The following is a 21,142-nucleotide window of genomic DNA, read 5'->3' as shown; positions in this document are numbered from 1 at the left end:
ATTTGGAGCTGCCTACGCTAGTTGTGAACATCATTCGTCGCATAATGTATGGTTTTATTACATGTCGGGATTTTATTGATGTTTGTTTATTTATATAGAGCCGTTAAGCTGCAATAGCCTCTTGGCCAGGATTTAAAATTAATCATATTTTTTGCATTTCTGAAAATATTCAGATTTGATTTTCGAGAAACAAACACGATTTAAGGTTGTCCTTTTATACCATTTCAACGTAAGTAAAGAAGGAGTTTCAATTTATTTGCCGTAAAGGTTTGTTGGAGTATTTTTGCTAGTTCTCAACTGTTTTTTGTTTTGTTTTCATTGTAACAGATTGTTGGTTTCGTTGACGATTGCATTATTGGTTTGTTTGGCAAATATCATCATCTTTTTTATCTATTGACCGAGAGACCATTAGATTATCATTCTCTATTAGTACTGCTTCTTCGTAATCTTCAATTTTTACTTTTTTTACAACGGACGATTTTAAAACTTTCACAAGTAATAAATACATACATACATGACTACATACATACAAACATGTCTTACGAAGATTTTTCTCTCCTTGCACAAAAAAACATGCATACATACTACATGCTCGCATGCACTGGTTATTTCAACGCAAAATGTTCAACAAAACACATTAACAGCACTCACAATTACACATAAATCGTATTATGGTATCAATCTTGGGATGGCTAAAATGGGAAACTCCCGTCACATATAATCCCATGGGTCGTAAACTGTTATGTTGCCATTGCTATCTACTCCAATGATTACTATACATACACACACACACATACTCGTCACACAACGCTGCTGCTGTCTAAACAAAATGCAGGCAATAAATCATACCCGGGAGGGATAAATAAAATCATAACCCGAATTGAGATTGTGCGACTGTTATGAGGCCGTCCGTGGGTCCTTCTTGTGGGCCTGCCGTCACAGCAGAAACACGAACCCAGGGGAAACGGAACGACGCGGTAAGGTGTGTGACGCTGACAACCCGTCGGTAACAATTGAGACAAACGGTAGCTAGCTCCCGTTGAGCGTGAGAGCAACCGGCGGGTGGGAGATGGTATTTGTCTCACCCAAGGCGAACTGCAGGCGAAACTAACTGTCGCGACACGACGATCTTGCTGTGAAGGAAAGTGTGGTGTATGGGACGTGGTTTGGTGCAAAGCTGTTGGTGAAGAAATTGGAGCAACCCCACTGCCACCGAGAGCGTATGCTGGGTGGTGGAAAGAACTGAGCTCCAACAACTAAAACTTCCCGGTTGGGTGAGGATGTTACGCGGGGCGTCAAGAACTGGCAAAAACACTCACCAAGCATAAGAAACGCTGAAACAGTCTACAACGCACGGGCGAAACTCGCAGATGCAAAACAAGATCACTGAAAAGAAGGCGAAAGGGAAACGAATGACGACAAAAAAAAACAGCCCCGACACAACGCAGAAAAGATAATCAAAATTAATGTTCTCATGTTTTCCGTCCCTCGCTGTGCACCCCACGCAAGAGAGCAAAGGGATCGTTCGATTTTTTTCCTTGCTTCCTTTTTGCCGATCATTCCCGCAAACGGCTGTTTGGGGCGTTCCTCGGATAGGGGCGGAAGTTCGCTGCCATCGCTGAGCAAGAAACAGCGCGCCCGGGTGTGTTAATCAATTTAAATCAAGGTTTGCGTCCTTCCGTCTTCTCATCGTTGCCGGACCCCATCACCAACGCGACAGCGTAGGTCGAACAACATGAACGAGATTTTTTTTCTGTTTCTTCTGCTGTTCCTGCTTGGCGTCGTTAAAAAAGCCGAAGTCAGTGAGCGTAATTGGACATTTAAATTCAGTTATCACGAAAGCCGCAGCGATGATGAAGCTCTGGCAAGGCTTGAGAAAAAACGAACTCCCCCACTATACGGACACAGGCCGCACCAGCTGCAGCAGTGCCGCATGTCTATTGATGTATTTTGTGCCTGTTTGCGTGTGATATAGGACGCCAGCCCTATGATGCAGTGAAAGGGAACTATAATGCATCAATCAAGTCGCCTTCGATGAAGCTGACGGGATCGGCGAATGGGATGACAAGTCGCCCACTGCTCCTACTAGCGGGGACACACTTTAAGATGCAAAATAATCTGCCGATTCCATTGACAAGCGACGGCTTCGAGGGTAAAATGGTTCCGATCAATCAACGTGAAACACACAACAGGAGCCCCTCCCCTCCTCTGAAGTAGTTTGAATGTGTAAAGTTTCGCTCCAAACGGAAATGGCATGAACTGCTCGCCAAAGTTTACGTCAAACCTTTTCGTCATTGTCAAGCGACAACAAAAGTGAGTAAATTTCTCATTGCCATCTACACTCGGGGAGCAACTTGATCAATAGTTTGTAGTCGAATATCCTTCCCCTTCCCAGGTCTGGCAACACATTTCGAATGCAAAACAGGCTTATACACATACAGCGACGTCTTCGGGGTTGCCAAAAATGTTGCTATACCCTCCCAAAATATAAGCCGATTAGCAATTCTGGACCATTTGCAGCATTTCGGGCGTGTCGTGTAGAAAGGAAACTGGCCCGCAAAACTAATCCGCAACATTAGCATAACCTCCAACAAATACGACTGCGATGTTTCAACCATTCCTTGGGCGGTCGATTATCGATCGAGTGAATAATAATAAAAGACCGTCAACCGTTCGCCCGTAAATCATAACTTTCTCCCGGTTGCCAGCATGAAATGCAATAATACATGCTGAAAAGATGCAGGTGGTATTCGATTTTCACGACGAAGAATGGAGGGATTTTGGGAGGAAGAACCGTACTACCCCGAGGCTCGGCTGCAGTCGATGCAGTTACACAGGACAGTGGACTGAACCGTTTGGTTTGTTTGTTTGTTTGTGAGCGATTATTTATTTTTTCCCCTTTCCCCGATTGGCGGCTGTAAGTGGTTTCCTAAAAACCGCAGCCAAATGCATTCATGCGATGGTCCAAGCGCACACGGAGCAAAAAGGGTGTCCTCCCACTCTTAGATACCTTCGGCGTTCTGTCCTTATGTTATTTCTCGTCGCTAGATAGACCAACAAAATAAAAACGCAAGCACTGCTATTGTGTTATTGTTATTTTCCTTTTTTCGTTGGTTAGGATAGAAATGCACTTCACTCCGAGACTGCACTTCAGTGCAGGCAGCACCGGATACGGGTAAACGTTTCACGATAGAAAACAACTGTGTAAATAATGAATAATACGTTTTGCTTCGTTTAGAATTATTATTTCAGTCGGTGGTAAAGATCGAAATGCAATATTTTGCCGAGCGGCAGGGGCAGGTGTTTCTGTTCAAAACGATAAAGTATATGCGACGAACCGCGAACTTCAATGCCTCTCTTCTTTAGATGGGAAATAAATAATGCATCTTTAAAAAAGTAGCTTTAACGCCACTTGGAATAAACGCGATTCACCGTGCAAAATCAACAGAACGAAAAACACTTTACGTCGTTCGGTGCGGCCAACTTCTGATTATCAAAATGACCACATTATAGCGCACGTGAAAAGCGGCAGTCATCGTTTCGCTTTTGCTCTCTGCCCTCCTATGTCGACACACCAATTGAACGGGAATGTTTTGAATGCAGTTCTACATTCCACAGTGTTGCTTTTTTTTCACCATAATCTGCAAACGCATTGCGCAGTAGTCGACGCAATAGGGGGAAACGCTCGCAATCATCATTCGTTGATGATGTTGATTATGACGCTGGTGCTTGTGCTGATGAGGGCATTTTATGTCTGTTTAATCGCACGTTGTGGCATATGCTTTGCCGGTGCTTGCCTCAGCATGTCTGGTGCCAAATGCTAGTCACACAAATTGGCTACCAAGCACATCCTAGCGTTCTCGCCTAGCCGTATGACAACAAGCATACGCGAATAGGGAGCAGGTGGGTTGTGGTTTCCACGCTTCACGAACCTTCCGCTAAATGATTGATCGAAAAGGGCTACCGCCATTTGTGCAAATAATCAACCAAATGAGCTGTAGGAATGCGGTTGATGTTGACGATGACGGCTGCAAAATTATACCCGCGGTGGTACGATGTGGAAGCATACCCTAAGAGCAGAATTCTTCTTACATTCCTCAAGCAAATAGAAGAATTTTTGCTGAGTGTTCCTTTTCCGACTACGTCGTAGTGTTATGCACCTTGAAGATTGAAATTTTGGATTATGAAGCAAGCGAAAACTTATTTCTACAATTCTGTGTGTCAAAGCAAATGTTTCCGATTATCCGGGCGTAAAATAAACTAATAAGCTTATACCGAACCAGCTTATGCTATTCCATGAACGGACAAACTCCTCACATACATTCCCTATCCCAGACATTGGAGTCGTTAGGCCTGCTCTCTTTATTTGCGGTCGGTAACTTCACTTTAGTTCGGATTTTTGAGTAGCCTAAAAACGAAAACTAAAATCCAACTCTACCATCCCGACGCACACGGACGACCCTCTCTCCCTACACAGATTCACATTGGCCGGAATGCACACTGCTCGCTCGAAGCGGGTTTCTCCCGTACACACGTTGCACAAGGCAGACGAAACCGACCAGAAACGGCACTGAACCGTGCGAGGTAGCAGGAATGTTTATGATCTTATATTGAAATTTAAAATTAAAATTTTTGGTTGTTTAAACAATGTTCTCTGGCTCCGTTTATACGGACCGCCCGATAGGATGCCCGTCCCGTCGGGTAAATTTTTCAGGACCGAAGAGCACAGGATCTCTGAAACGAAAAACCAGGATGAGAAACCGGTAGCGTGGTTAGCGTGTGTGTAGTATACGTGTATTTATTTTGAAGTTTTCATACTTTCCTCCTCAGCTTCCTCACCTCTCTGTCGTGTGGTGCCTCCTCTGGATTACCTAATAAACTTGATGTTTTCTTCCTTTATCGTCATGTGCATGGAACGTTCTAGCGTGGTTGTGCCGCTGGAATCTGTTCACTCGTACGGGAATGAAATTCTCAGTCTCTGCCACCTTGGTGAACGCTACCGTGTTTTGGGACTTGTACCGTGCCGCAACTAGCTTTGAATGTGTCAGCAAAAGTGGATCGCTTGATGGGAAAAGTTATACCGGGAAGTTATTCCTTGCGGATATGACTGCTTGTGTGATTCGGGGACGACTTTAAGAAGGATGGAAATATTTATCCTTTACTCTTGCATTCCATAAAACGAAAATACCTGTGCGGATTCCTAAAGCGATGGTTTATTCTAACTAAAAACATTCTTACCTGTACTCATTGCCACACACTTGAAGGAAGAATTTTACTGTTATAGAAACGATTCTTCGTCACTAAAGGATAAAATAAATCGACCATACGTTTTACAGTATCCAACAACAGCACTGAAAGTACTCACAACTCACTAGATTCCTCTGGATATCTTTGCATTCCCCTCGACCACAGTTGGTTCAATGGTGCACGTACACAATAATTTTCCCAGTTTATTATGGCGAGATAGTGGAGCATTGGAGTATTCTCGAGACGGTCCAGTTACATTGAAATACTCCAGAGTCCACTAGAACATTCCGTGGTCGTGGTTGTTCTGAAACGATTCCACACCGGAGGAAGACAACGGTTTGCAATGCTCCTGCAGATGCTTTTGCCCATTCTCTCTATCTCTCTGTCTCACTCAATATCTATGAATACATTCCTGAAATAAATGTGCAGCGTTTCCCGGTTGGGTCATTTGGCATTCAAATTTCTTTTCATGTACCCGTGGAACAGTCTCACCCAAGTGGTTATGCAGAGACGGCTGGTTACAAGTCTCTGCCACGAGAATGGGCGAACGAAATAATAATGCATCTCCTGTCCTCCGGTCCTCCTTGTGCCGATCACAACCCTTAGCCTGGGGGTTGGGAGCGGGAACGGTTTACCGGGTGCAATAAATGGACCCGACCGGACACCGGTCCGGAGTGCAGCCGAAGAAGACGAAGAGTTTCTTTTTGTGTGTGCAAGACTGAGCAATTAGGTTCTAAATTTTGCAAACGACCTCCAACTTCCAAATGAACCATTTTCCTTCGTTATGCTTGAGCTGCTCCGCTCCGTGCTGTCGATGGCAGTTGGGCAAAGTTCCCAGAGCATTTTGCCGATGTTTTATTGCAAAGACGAACCCATTATTCATTCCGGTGTCCGGCTGTCTAGAGAGGGAGAAATCGGTGCTATTTTCGGAAATGGCTTTTGGGAAGGGGAAGATTGGCCAATCTTTTCTTGCATTGTAATTTAGGCTTTTTACATGCATAATGATTGAATTTTAATGAAATTGTGTACTGGAGCAGCGTATCACAGGGTTTAGAATTTTACGGAATCCTAATGTAGGCTAGTTCAATTATGTATATGTTTTTACATAGCTTTTAATAAGCACATGCATTCAAATTTAATACAATAATATGCATTAACAAATTGAGGCTCTTATCGAATTTCCTGAACTTATACATTACTACTTTGTTACAGATTGGCTTCATGCAATCAATTTTGAAAAACTGAGGTTAATGAACCTATTAACATTTGTTTAAGTGAACAACATAAACTCCGATGCTTCTTCCATTATGACAACCAATACCAACCTCATTGTGTGCAATACTTGAACGAAGAATGAGAACATTTATAATCCACCCTTCTCACAGCCAAGATCACTAAAATCTTTAATAAGATTCAAGCTTATGAGATTGTTCTAATCCCTTCTCCAACACCTACGATTTCCTCCCGATAGTTGACATACACGTACGTGGGAGAGATCATTATTATGATTGTCGTTTCATCCCACGTTTGTGGTCGACTTTTCTTGGGTTAGAACCTTCCTAACCAAGCGGAGCTCATTCGTTTCCAACCCCAACACAAACACATATGCTAGCCCTGCACACGCCGAGGTGCACACACTGCATGGATCATAATTTACGTCACATTTTTCAATTAAAAGTACAATTTTAAAGCACCATAAACTGCATCCCTATTCACGGCCGTTTTCGGTGCCTTAGCCTTTGCCTGCGTTCGCTTGGAACTAACCTAACGAGACAGCCACTGAGCAAGCAAAGCACGGTTACGTTCGGGATAAGAGCTACCCTGGCTATGATTTTCCTTTCGCTATTCGTACTGTTTACAGCGACTCTGCTGGAGGTAATTCTCGACGAACCAAGAGCCACACACCAAGACTTGTTGTGTGCCGTCCCCGCTCGGTAGGTGGAACGTGAGGAACGTGAAGCCCGTAATCTTGGAGCGTTGCCGTCATTTACGACCCAAGTCAACCCGTTGTGACGTGAATTTACAGAACCTACAGGACGTACTGCCGCCCGGCACGACGGATGTCGGTTTAAAACGCTATGGTTTGGCATTTGTCGTCTCGACTAGAAGGCTCGATTGTTTTGTCGTTTTTTGAGAGTGACTCTTCTCCGCGACGGGTGCCCTTCTGTACTGTTCCCATTGCGAACAATCAACCTCTTCTCAAACACCGCACAACGGAGTGCTATAAACAATGCATCCACTGTAAACGTACCGGTGTTCCATTTGAAAATAGAATAAAGGATTTAACTCTACTGAAAAATGTTCTTTCCAGTTGCTTCTTAACGCATGCACACGCAGGCATACTCGTGGGTAAAGCTGAAAAGCGTTTCGGTCCCGCATTTAGGTCCCTAGCGGTGGCAGCAGCGACAATGGTTCAAGTTTATCCCGATTCATGCTACTTTGCGCTATCTGCTGGTGACATATTTCATCTAAATTTATCTTCATTCTGCTCAATTTCAGCACAACATATACACAACAAAAATCTCGGGCTAGGTGGTTTCTGCTCGCTCTAAACGGACCTCCAGCGATCGAGATGGATATCCTTTTGTTGGCAAGTTTGTGTGTGGGAGTAGGTGAAGGCTGTTTTCTCTCTATCTTCACTGTCTGGAATTGCCTTAAACTTCACAACATGTGTATGATAGTGGCAGCTATCTTTTCCCTTCGTTTGGCATTGTAGGACCGTTTTGTTTGACGAGTGATGCTAGCGTACGCCCACTAGGGGTGCATTCTACGCCCAGGAAGTGAAGCTCCTCGCACATAAAGAGCATATCATGGTCTTTTCTCACGCACTGATGGTCTCGCCGGAAGGGCGTAGGCTTCGGTCATGATGAGTAACCATCTTCGACTCCCTCGATGGTATGATAATAATTGACTTTGGCGTTGTTATCTGCGGACACGTCCGTCCTAAGCGAAATACTTGGCAGAAGGGGTCTGCAGTTTTAGAATTCATTCCGCTAGCGCTCACAGCGCAATATGCGTTCATGGCTGGGAACGTGGCCACTTGGATAAACAAGTTGCCGTTGTGTGTACAAAGAATGTTTCTTTATTTCTCGTTCCGAATCGACTGTCGGCCCTACATCTACACAGAACATAGTATGGTGCTTAGTTTCAAATGATTTTAACCAGCAGACAAGCGAGGGTCAGTTGGTCGGTTCTAGCATCCGCAGTACGGTCAGATAGCGGAGAGTAAGCGAGTTTCCTATGTTGTTATCACACTGCTTCCATTACAGAGCAATCGGGACGAAAAAAGGAACTTGCTTGTTGTTTCCATAGAGCGTAATGAAATGGAAAATTAACGACGCTTTTTGTCTCACCCGTCTCGTTATCCAGCGCCCCGAATGGGGATGATTTTATCGACTCGGCCTCACGCACGGCGGGCTTGTACGCGCGAAGGTTCACCTTGCAATCAACGAACGCAACGGACGGATGGAATTTGTGAATAAATGTATAGTTTATTGTTATTTCCAACAATCGATCATTATTCGTAATTTTATGTTTACGGCAAGATGAATTATACATGTACCGTTGTTGCCTCCGTCCATTTATATCCCCAAACCCCCTTTTCGAATGTCAGTTGCCACCTTTCCGTTCGCTTTTCCATCCCTTCGTGTATATAGGGGATCCGAAGGAATTGATTCGGTTGATTTTCCTTCTGTGACTGATGAATGAAAATCAGATAATAATAATATTAATAATGATAATAATAATAGTGCTCTGCGTTAAGGCACGTCGTTGTCGCTGTGTACGTGTGTGCTGCGAGAGACACATGCGGCAGTTGAAACATGAAATTGTATAAATTATTCCCACAATCAAACTGGCGAGGCATTCCATGGTTCCCTTTCCCCCTTTCCCTTTTTCTCTACTGTATGCAAGCAAAGGTTTGCACCGGGTATAAAATATATGATTAATAAATTTATGCTAATTAACCTTGCCGGCCACACTGCTGCGGTTAGCTTTTCGGGCCCAAATTCAATACTCTTTCCGCTCGACCAGCTCCACAGCTTCTCGGTCTCCGGGCCCAGTCCGGTTATGTGGCCAGCAAACGCCTGCAGTTTTTATCCTACACCACGGATGTATTTTATCCTCCCAACTCCAGATCCTTCCATCAGCTCCGTTTATCTGTTTATTTTCCATCTCCAGCATAAGCCCCACCGGTCGTGTACAGAGCCAGTCGCCACAGAGATTCCGTGTTGCTGGTTCCCTGGTTTCACTGTTGCCTTATTTTATCTTCTGTCATATTTCGGATTGGAATCGCTGGTCACGTTGGCGCTCTCCGGGACTATCGAGGGAGAGGAGTTCTGTGTATTTCTCGATTTCGCGTGTACCTCAGAGTACGGGCGTGCACATTCGGGTCTCGGGAGTTCATGGCTTCATTCATCCGGAGACTGATTGCTTCCAATTCGCTGAGCCTTCGGGGCATCAATCATAATAAAACAAGGGAATGGCTGGCTAAAACTCTACCGCCCGGCTTTACAAGGGGAACACACAAACAGAAAAAAAAAACCATGCATGCCGGTTGTCGGCCAGCAAAACCATTCCTGTCTTCTTCTCTCCATTTCGCTTTCATTGATAGACGCTCCGCTCTTTCTTTTTCCGCCCTTCTTCCGTTTCGATCCCAGCTAAACACGTTGTGGCCCTTTTTGGAGCGTTCCCTGGCCGTAGCCGAAAATCGATGGGATGTGATTGATTTTCAGCATTCCAAAACGGCCAACCACCGCCACCACACCACATGGTCCAACCGGTAAGCAGTTGCTAGAGAGAGGGACCTGCCGAAAAACGATTTCATGAAATGGCTTGATTGATGCGATTGTACGTTCGGAACAATCGGCGGCCGCACACGATATTTACAAGTCCGGCGGTGCTGCACCGCAAACGCGGGGAATGCGAGTGGAAGAGTTTGGTCATAAAAATTAATCTAGTTGAGATTAGGAAATGGAATTCCTGGCCATGGGCATGGGATTATGGCTTAATGCGTTTTGCCGCATTGCATCGGCTGAGCGTAGAATTGATGAGTGAATTTGTTCTTCTGCAGGCACAGGCCCGACCAACCACAACGATGTTGTAATCCATGGCAGGAAGAAACTGTCGGGAAAAAAGGTTGAATCGATCGTTAATGCAGATTAAGGGGTACACAGAAGAAACTTAATTGCATAGAGCTGGCAAATGTTAGCCATTTGCGTGAGTTTTGGTCGAGAAATAAGTTATAATGTGCCGAGAAATCGATAAAAGTGTAATTTTTATGGTTTGACAATTTAAAAAATTTAATTGAATTGTGAGCTACGCCAAACATTTTATGTTCTTAGTTATGTTCAGAATACCTTTATTTATTTTTGTCAATGCCAATGCAATTACAATATTGCAACATTTACTCCAACTAATTGCAACTACCCAAGCATTCTTGACATCATTTCGCTCATCATGTGACACCGTTCCCTTTATAGTCTGGCTTTAAATTAATTAATGTGCTCTTTTACGAACGAACAATTTGCACTTTTTAGTCTCTTCTGAACGTGCCTGGCTGTATCATCGTTACTTTCCCGCCAAAGCTCTTGCCAAACCGTCAACGAAACCCAAACGCACATGACACGGCATTCGTATGTGGTTATGCATTTCCATAAATTACAATTCCCCCTTGACACATTTACGCCCACTAGCACCGGCGTTACTGTCATCCCGCGGTGGTCGTGGCGTCCGTGATGGGAACATGTTTTAGTTTTCCCAGCGCGCACATCACACGCATATTTTAAACTCCATAATTTTACCCATTTTTTTTTTTTAATTTTACAGAATTTATTTTTTTTGCGCTATAATTTTACCCCCAAACGCTCACAGCATTGTGTGCGCTCGTGTGTGTGTGTCGTCAGTATGCCTGTGTGGGGTTTCCTTGACAGTTTTATGTCAGCCACATCCGTGCGCGATTGCGTTTGCCTAATAACGAATATTAATACTTCCCGAAATCAGCTGGGTCCGCGCCTGTCGCCGCTAATGACTTCACCACGTCGATGCTGCTGCTGCTGCTGGCAGGCGACATTGTATATCAAACAAGTTTGCCTAATGTAATTCCAACGATGGTAGTATTAATGCTTTACCCGGTCGTTTCATACCATTCGCTCTTCTCGGGCACCACATGTGTATGTGTGTTTCCTGTGACAAAATATAGATGATTGTTGTCAAGCAACATTTTTTCTTCCCTACACCGTCTCCGTGGCACGCACAGAAGAGGGAAGCCATCGCAGGCCGTGTGGTGGGTTTTTTCCCGCCCTTCTCGTGTGTCAGAGTTTTGCATTTCTACGGCGGCGGCGGTACTGAATAAATAATCGAGTGAAGTAAAGAGACTCCGCACTCCATTTATCATGCCCTATAGAGCTGCGGGCTGACAATGCCATCCTAGTGTGCGCACCACCATCACCACATGGCCCTTTCCTTGCGTTGGCCAATGCCAACGGAACGCGACACATTTCCCAATCGCTGCAAGTGCTTGAGTAGCATCTGTGCCCTCTCTGCAGCGGATGGCTTTTAATCGACAGCTAATTGTGCATCGACGACAATGCGTTGTTCAATGCTTATGATAATGCTGTATGTGCTGTGCCGTAATTGCAGTGTGTGTGTGCGGGGTTGTGTGAAGCAAACGCCCAAATTAGATAGAGTAGTTGTTCGAGCGGTTTTTCTTTTACCATTTGCTACATTTCCGAAATAATTCCCTACCAAACACCCGGCTGCTGTTTCCTCCTCTGCGAGCAAACCCTGTAATTGAGCTACGCGCCTGCTACGAGCGGTTGGATGGGCGTTGGGGATAGTTACTCTCTTAAATGCCATTTCCTGATTGGTTGCAGTTTGAAGGGGGTTTTGTTTTTCTCACAAGTATCACCCTGGGTAAGTGGCCGGTAATGGCCGCGCGTCCTTTCCTGCGAGCGCTTTCCTTTCCTTTGGCCAAAGGGAGACTGTTGGAGCATTTAAGTTGTCGCAATCATCGACCTACGTTCACTTGCGCTGCAAAAACGAGCTGGCTGGTTGAGCGAACAACGCGAGCACCGAGTAACAACAGATGCGACTGGGCTCGAGGTGGTGCAACCGAAACCTTCTGGGTGAAAGAAGGGTTTTGCAATGAAAAGTGCATTTATTTAATTACTGTGGTTGTTCTTTCACGAAAGTGTTATTAAGGCATCGCTTTCCTACTGCATTTCGTGTAGATTCGTGCACATGTGTGCCGTTTGAGCACACCTGTTGTTTGTTATTGTTCTTTATAATTCGGTTCTTTGCAAAAGTAGAGGAATAACTCGCAGCAAAGACAAAACAGTTTGATTCTTTGTTTAGAAAAATGTTTGAATAGTTTGAGTAGTGTATCGATAAGTTCCCCTGCAATATTCATTTCAACACAAATTCTTCTGTATGCAAACAAATATGTTTTCGTTCACAATTGAAAATGTGAAAAATCTTTCTTTTTTTTATCCAAAGCATTATCATCTTTCCACTTTTGCTGATTGTTTATGGGTTACATTTAAACTATGAACTAAAGAGCAAAGCACTACGCATTGAGGCCATTCATTTTAAAAATAGAAGCCATTCAGAAATATTAAAGAAATTAAAGGTGACCACCGAGATACGACTGTATTTGGGACGAAAAAAAATCCCAAAGTAAGGTGCAAATCGAAAAAGTCGTAAGCAGAATATCTTTCAATACAAAGTTTATAATACAAGTTGAAGAGTCGAAATCTATGATATCGTGTATTTTAACTAAAACAATGCTATAATGTATTAGTTTGATTCCAAAAGTCGCTATCCATATTCAAGTTTGAGTGCCTAGGAAATCTTCATAATTGTGTATGTAACGGTTATCAGTAAGAAATAAAAAAATCCTACCAAATGATAGCTTTAAATTGTCAAAATCAAATCCAAAATCATGGAATCTGCGAATCATCGTATCTCGATGGTTGTCTTTATATTTAAAAAAATGTTTAACGAAAAATACAATAGTAATAATAATACTATTAATAATAATAATAATAATAATAATAATAATAATAATAATAATAATAATAATAATAATAATAATAATAATAATAATAATAATAATAATAATAATAATAATAATAATAATAATAATAATAATAATAATAATAATAATAATAATAATAATAATAATAATAATAATAATAGTAAAAGAATGGAAAAAAAATATTTCCATTTCACAAAATAGTGAAAGAAGTATTTTTAGAAGTCAATAGATAAATAGACGTACACCGAATTATTCGCTTGAGACCAAAAAGTACAGCACGTTATTATTAGATAGTAATAAGATAAATAAGTACATTTTAAACAGCAAGAATAAAGAATAAAAAAATTATGAATTTGTTGTATCCTGAATAAAACGTTCATATACCAAATCCTTCTAAAATAAATAATCCAAATCCTTAGAGCCGGTCTCGTAGTACAGTCGACAACTCGTACGATTTAACAGCATGCCCGTCATGGGTTCAATCCCCAAATAGATCGCGCCGCCATACGTGGGACTGACTATCCTGCTATGGGGGGGAATCAATTAGTCACTGAAAGCCAAGCCCACAAGTGGGTACAGGCAGGCCTTGACCGACATCGGTTGTTGAGCCAAAGAAGAAGAAGAAGAAGAATATACCAAACCCTTCTAACTTTTCACATACATATGTAAGGCAGATTTTGTATATAAATTCAATCTGCATATCAGAGTGAATTTAAAAGCTTGACTCGAACTGCAAAATCTCACCTATTATTCCACAGTTGATTGAACGATAGTGTAATTGTGAAGAATAGATTAAGAAATAAGCATCCACCCAGCATAATATGCTCCACCCTTGACATCAGATAAGTGTCACCTTACTTTACGTCAACTATCCATTCCTCTCCGGCGATAACCACTCATGCGGAAATGCGTGTCGACAGGCAGAAATGTGAGAAGTGTGCAGCCGCAGCGAATGCACTTCTCCATCAAAGCAGACATAATGCCAATTACCCTTCAATCTACGACGGGCAGGCTTGTTAATCCTATCCTCCGACCGAGGCAATTGCATCTTTACTATCGACTTAAACACATACTACTCCCACTCCCCCTCCCTTTAAACCATCACCCTTCCACCCTACGAGAAAGAAACGCCCGAGTAGTAGCTGCACCACACATCATAATCATCATTCAACGCGGGAGGTTATTATTTAATACGGCCAACGCACAGGCAAACGGCCTTCACCGTCACACGGCACACATTGTGTTTGAGGGCGCGCGCGGTTCTTCACTCTCATTCGCTTTGTTCGTCACTTTGTGCTCATTTTCCGCGATCCGCTTTGATTGCGCGCTGGGGCAAACGGATCCTCCTATGGGCCGATGCTCGACCGTGGAAAGTAAAAAATATATATATAACACAAGCTACCACCTTCTGTGCGCGCCCGCATCGTATCGCAACAATAGTAGGGCAGCGGAGCACACTTGGACACAAACGCGGGTGCGCGCACGAGTGTGGTGGCAGCTTTTTAGCATTCCCTCCCTATGGTTGGCGTGGTTCGTCGTGCTCGGGAAATCCGTTTCCCTTTATTCATGCAATCAAAGCGGGCCAGGCGCCGTAAACAATGCTTCCTTCACCGCCGCGCACCGGTTAGTCGAATCACTTTGCCGATAAAGGCACACACAGGCACACACAATTTACGGCGACCGGAATCATGTTTATGTTGCACGCGTAGTAAGACACGCGTGCATGCCTGCCGTTTTTTTTTGTGTTTTGTTTTTGTTTTTCACTTTCGCACTCCGTTATCAAATAATGTCAGCGCACGAGGCCGTGCGAAGACACAGCAATGTTATGAGAGCAATCAGCCGGAAGAGCATGCACGAGCTGAACGAGTAGACCGATTGGTGATAGTGAACTATACACTTTAAAAAAAAACGAATAAGAAACAGCGCAACTAACCAAAGGGTAAGAAACGGTGTTTTTATTTTGCGCATTTCTTTCTCCTACCGAACCGGACACACATTGTAGTGGTGTCTTCGTAGTGAATTCCGATCCAGTGAACGTTTACCGAACGCCGTCGATTTCATGCCATCCACGTGGATGGTAACTGTCCGTTCGGTAATACCGCCCTGTAAACGGGTTGTAGAACGGCGACACGTGGGCGCACTCACGCAGTTGTCATATTTTCCTGCCAACCAGCCGAGACGACCACGGTTAGCATCGTGCATTGCCCATGTCTGTGTATGCAACGAACGGATCGACGATACACGCGAATTCACGGAGATAAATGTACTTTATTGTTTTATGGCGGAGTTTGCCTGCAGCACGGACAAGCGCGCCGAGGGTAAGGCACTAATTCCTTTCCCAAAGGCAAACGACCGCAAACCACGTACCACGAAAGTGCTATCATTCGTTGAGCATAAGTAAAGACGGGAAAACACACACACAAAATACATCCAGTGCTATAAAAAGTGTCCCCCGCAGAGCATCAGCTCCGGGGGTACGGTGGCTCGCATGGGGCTGCGAGTTTTACACACGTGTGTATGTGATCGTGTACGGAAAAAAAATATCACGAAACTTTGCGCTCAAGCGGTGTGATTTTATTTATGGCAATTACATGAGATCGGCAGCCATAGGGTAACGTTTATTGTAAACGCGGTGCGTGTTCGTATTACCACGGTGGAAATTTATTTGGGAAATTTTGCAAAGCTCATCCAGACCACTTGTTATTGTTTGATGTATCTTTATAACATTATTAAGTAAGATATGTTAATGCCCTGTTTATTTCACATATAATCCAAACACGTTGAATGGAGAACAAAAATACTGAATTTAAAGACAAAGGGTAGATCAAAATATTTTACAACCATTATTCTAATAGCCTGAAATCTGTAAAAATATCTAACTTTACAGTCGTTGCCGCTAAATTTTGACTCTACCTCACTTATTTTTGTCTCGAAGGCACCAATTTTTGACAGTGTGTCACAATCTGAGTCAAAAATGTATGCGCAATATAAAAAATTGATGCCTTAGAGGCAAAAATTGATGCCTTACGGCCAAAATTTGGTAGCAACCACTGTATGTGCATCAAACAATCTTTAACGTTTGGTGCCATATGTCTTCACTATACAGAAGTGCTTTATTTGCTAAATGTTAATTTCAAAACACTTTTTGACAACAAATCTCACCATCTGTCCCTTATCTTACGGTCAAAAGCGATCGCACGAATTTTCATCATGCAAATAACTACAGAAAATTACGTTAAATCACAGATGAAAGTCCACTGTGTTAGTAGCCAACAAAAAGGCAGTGTGAGAATACAGAAGAAAAGCAAATTTACGTCTGTTATGAATCCGAAAAAAAGGAAAAAAGGTAATGAGCTCCATAAGGAACACACAATATTTGAGCTTATATTGATCGAATTCCGAACAGTAATTTTAAAATTTGTCAAATTATACGTAATGCTTATTAAGGGGTCTAAAAATGCTGTTTGTTTTCAGAATACTAACAATTGTTATAATTATTTGGTACCATTCAGTTACTTGTTTATATAGGCTGGGTGGGCTGTTAGTATAGGTTCTCCTTTGTTTTCGTTTTTCTATGCCAATTTTGTTATGCGTTCTGTGTGTTTATAAACCGTAAATAATAAATAAATAATTATACCGCATACTCAAATAATCTGCCATATAAATAATACATGTTCTTGATAACACGCGGCTATTGTAAGTTGGAATTCACTGTAGAATTACCTAGAAGTACTGCACACAAAACACTAGCTAGACGTTACTAGAAACAGAAAACATGCTTTTAAAAAGCACGTTAGTAGTAGAAGATGATGAATCGATAGTCGATGGTTTTGTCTTAAATCATACAAAAAACTAATTTCAAACCAACAAAAATTCATCAAAACCAGACCTTATCCGTCCTTTTCCACGTATTCCGTAGATATACAAGGTTTTCCAGGGGTTCTTAAAGTTATGGGACACTTCCTAGATACTTTCTTATTGGAAGTGATTTGTTGAAATATATTGGAAATTGGATTCTATAGCACCCTTTTGGACAGGCTCCTTGGAAATTCCTATTGGTTTGTCCAACAATGGTGCTATAGAGTCCAATTCCCATTACAATAAGTTCATTTCACTTAAGACAGAGTCTTAATAAAAAGTGTTCAATAAAGTGTCCCACAGCTATGAGAACTCCTGAAAACCCCTGTAATATCCTCATTAATCTACACGCCTTTGCTAAGCCCTTTATTGACAGTCTGGAAAGTGATGCATGTCAAACAAACGAACCCTGATCTGTTCTTCACCATCAGTCGTCACAAGAGAAAACGTCCCAAGATTGATTGATTTGGCTCGCTTTTGCGGAATACACAGAAACCTGCCAGCGCAAGTAATCAAGCGAGCCCATAATCACACAAATCCTATACACCATCGATGAAAAACCGCTGAGCGTTTGGTGTGATGCAGAGAAAACAAAAGGCCACCACACCGTTATTAGTATGGAAAAATCCGCGCAATTTGATCACAATGGTAAACAGCATCCGAGCCATCCGATCTGTGGTCGTCACTGCCGTCGTCTAGTATTCCAACCTCCCATCAGCCTCATGTCCCCCTCCGGCATGCAAACCCACGTCCGTGAGACGCTACATGCATGAGATGGAAACAAACAAAATATAGTCTACCGAAGGGAGAGTGGGTGCTGTGGGTGGATGGGCGTGTGATTTGAAAAATGTATTCACCCCCTACGGCAATACCCGGCAAACACTGGCACAACGAGGCCAGACAGAGTCAACAACACAACAGCGCGACCCAGCAGCAGCCGTTGTTATTTATGCTAAACAAATGCGCTTCCTTGCCGCACTGAATTACGTTGCCGGTACGTGACACGATAACGACCGACATTCGCACAAAATGGTCCACGAGAGAGTGGGAGAGTGGGATGCTGCGCCAAACAGGGTGGAGTAAGGAAGGACAAGTACCCTCAGCCGTGGCAGCTCATCCGAATGCTAATTTTGAACGATGCTGCCATGGCGCCTGGGAGCTTGTTCGTCCTTTGAAAGTTAAAATAGTACGCAAAACAGTAGAAAAATAAATCAATTAAAAATTACTAGCCCGTGCAGCTTAACAATTGCGTGCTCAGTTACTTAGATTGGGAGATGTATGCAATGTGAATGGCTGGAAAGTATAATTTATATTCTTCGTACCTTTAAAAGCATTGGCCTATATATCCCTATTTGCCGTGAAAAACTGATTAAAAATCAAGGTAAAAACTCCAAAACACTTTACACTCTTCAACGTGGCCTCCAGCAACTTCCATTCCGCGACTTTCTGATTGATTTGGCCCGACGCAACCGCAACCGTTCGAAATTGCTCCGTTACGTTGTGGCCTGCGTCGTTCGATTGATGTTGGGTAATTAGTTTTAAATAATTTGCATTTTGCAAAATTGAATTTAACCCTCTTCCAGCTCACAGCGTTGCTTGCGCTCGCTCTAATTGTTTCAAACGAAGGACACGACAAACACACACACACACACATGCTTCGCTGATGCTGATTGATAAATAGCTCGCTCAGACCGCGATCAAACGCAAAAACGGTTCCGGAATGTGCACGACCAACGTTATTATCTCCAATCGTACAGGCCCACAGCAACCCGCATCATAGTTGCTGCCTTCGCCCAAACACCCCCCATCGCTTACCACCCTGGTTTGTGACAGGGAAGCCGGGCTGCGGCTGTCCAGTCGAATGGCAGGGAAACGAAATGGAAGATAAACAAGCAGCACAGAAACCACACGAGCCGACAACACTCCGACTGGAACATGCCGTAGGGGAACTGTATTAAAATTAATGACAAAATAATATAAATGTCATAATTACTGGCTGGCAGGAGGGAGCGACGTGAAGCAGAGCAACGCGCAGTGGGATGACAAAACAACGAATTTAAAACCCCGGCAAAACGTCCTTCGAGCTTGAATTTTGAGGAGGGTTGCTACATTGAATGTGTACGGTTCGGGGTTTATTGCTCTAGGAATTTTGAAATCAAGTGCAACAAAGGGAATCTAGTAAAAAAAAATTTGTTACATTTTACTCTTTTACTGAACAAATCGATATAGTTTCGGAGATCGGAGACAGATGATAGGAAAAAAAGTATGATTGACCACCCTTTACATTGCTCCAGCATAGCACTTAAAGACCAACTGAGAATGCCTTGCAAGGAAGAGTATACCGTATAAATCTGTAAAAATGTTTTCATTAAAAAATACACTTGAAACATTATTGTCGTGTTATTAAGATAACTAGAACTGATAGACAATGTACATTTCTGCACAACGAACATAGAAGAAAAGTCGCCTCTTATAACTCTATTTTAACTCTATTTTAACTATGATTACTCAGTCCCACACAGTTCCACAGAAATTTTGAACGTCAACATGACAATACAGAGGTTCAAAGGTCAGGGTCAAAGTCTGTGTAGTTCATACCAGAGTACATAAATCAGTACATGAATAAAAAAATAATACAATCTACACAGTTACTTATTTTGTTTATAACATGTACTTATTTCCGTTTTATGAATCATATTGAAGGTAATGAAAAAACAATCATAGACCTTGCTAAATAAAACATTAACAAAATACAAATAAAATAATGCCTGAGATCAAATGAAGCAAAAAGTTTCCACACACTACCACAGCATTGTGCCTCCTGTGAGGTTTGAACTCACGACCGCTGGTTTACGAGACCAGCGCTCTACCACTGAGCTAAAGAGGCTCTTGATTTTCCGCCGCTTAAAAGCTTATTTCAACACAGCCTCTTCCAAAGGTGCCTCGGTCCAAAGGCGCCGAAAACACATTCGGATGTCAATCTATTTTTAGATTTTATGCTCATCTTCATCCCAACATAACTATAACGTGTTTCGGCACAACATCGATGTTTCTTTCAACCCCTGTGAGAACATTTCAATCCAAACAAGGGCAGTTTTGACGCGACATGCAGAAAGTAACCTTCGCAAGCACACGAGCAACTACACCTTTACCGGCAATATCGTTAAGAGCAGCCAATTTTGAGGATAAATTAGACTCCCGATGCCCCCATAAGATAGGCGGTAGATAAATAGCAGCTTGTGCACGACCCTGCGTTTGGCAAAACAACGAACCGCGGCCGGATGACAGGAAATGGCGGTGGGTGATGCCTTATAGGTCGCGCACAGGTACACGTTAAATCAATTATAATCGCTCGTAATTTATTATCGATAAACCATAAATTATACACGACGCTACACTGTTTTCTGCCATCGTTCCACTTCCCGCCCTCTTTACCCCTTTCTGAGGGGTAATAGCTTCCACCAAAAGGCATGCGCTAGAGTGCGAGCAACGGGTGTATGCGTGTGTATGGTCGCACCTGGGCCACGCTGGTGCTGCTGGGCGTTGAGAGCGTCGTATTAATTCCCGTATTTATTAAATCCACTGCATGCATGCACACACAACGTCAACGAGATGCTGCAGTGCAGCATTGCACGCGAGCGAGCGCATGATCTACGTCCATGTGTGTATGTGTGTGCGCGGAACTTGAGACAAAGTGCTTCGCAAGACGCGAACAGCCTTCGCAGTAGAGAAGGAGCGTTCGAAAAGGATCTTAATAGTAACATTTCACGCCTCGTTTTTATTAGACATCGATTACCCTGCACTGAAGGCGCGGGCAAGTCAGGGATAGAGAGAGTGAGAGTTCGGTGCCCCCCGATGGGCATGAACTGACGACCAATAATAATACACAGATCAATTAATGTGTATATAGAGGTTGGTGGCATAGAGGTGGGGCCCATGTTCACCTTTGCCGCCCCCTATATTCGCCTCATCTAATGCTCTTTATATTGCTCTTGTAACGAT

The 21,142-nt window shown here is 43.0% G+C and overlaps 1 protein-coding gene and 1 non-coding gene across 10 annotated transcripts in view; both read right to left on the bottom strand.

Moving 5' to 3' along the window:
• LOC1270888 (mpv17-like protein) overlaps nt 1–21,142 on the bottom strand; it is a 171,894-nt gene that overhangs the window by 28,969 nt on the left and 121,783 nt on the right. The gene's annotated exons all lie outside the window — the stretch shown is intronic.
• Nucleotides 19,956–20,027, bottom strand: Trnat-cgu (transfer RNA threonine (anticodon CGU)). The gene has a single exon. It is a non-coding gene; the product is annotated as a tRNA-Thr (tRNA).

This window comes from Anopheles gambiae, chromosome 2, assembly GCF_943734735.2.
Source record: "Anopheles gambiae chromosome 2, idAnoGambNW_F1_1, whole genome shotgun sequence".
NCBI lineage: Eukaryota > Metazoa > Arthropoda > Insecta > Diptera > Culicidae > Anopheles > Anopheles gambiae.
This window is presented reverse-complemented; position numbering and strand designations above follow the sequence as displayed.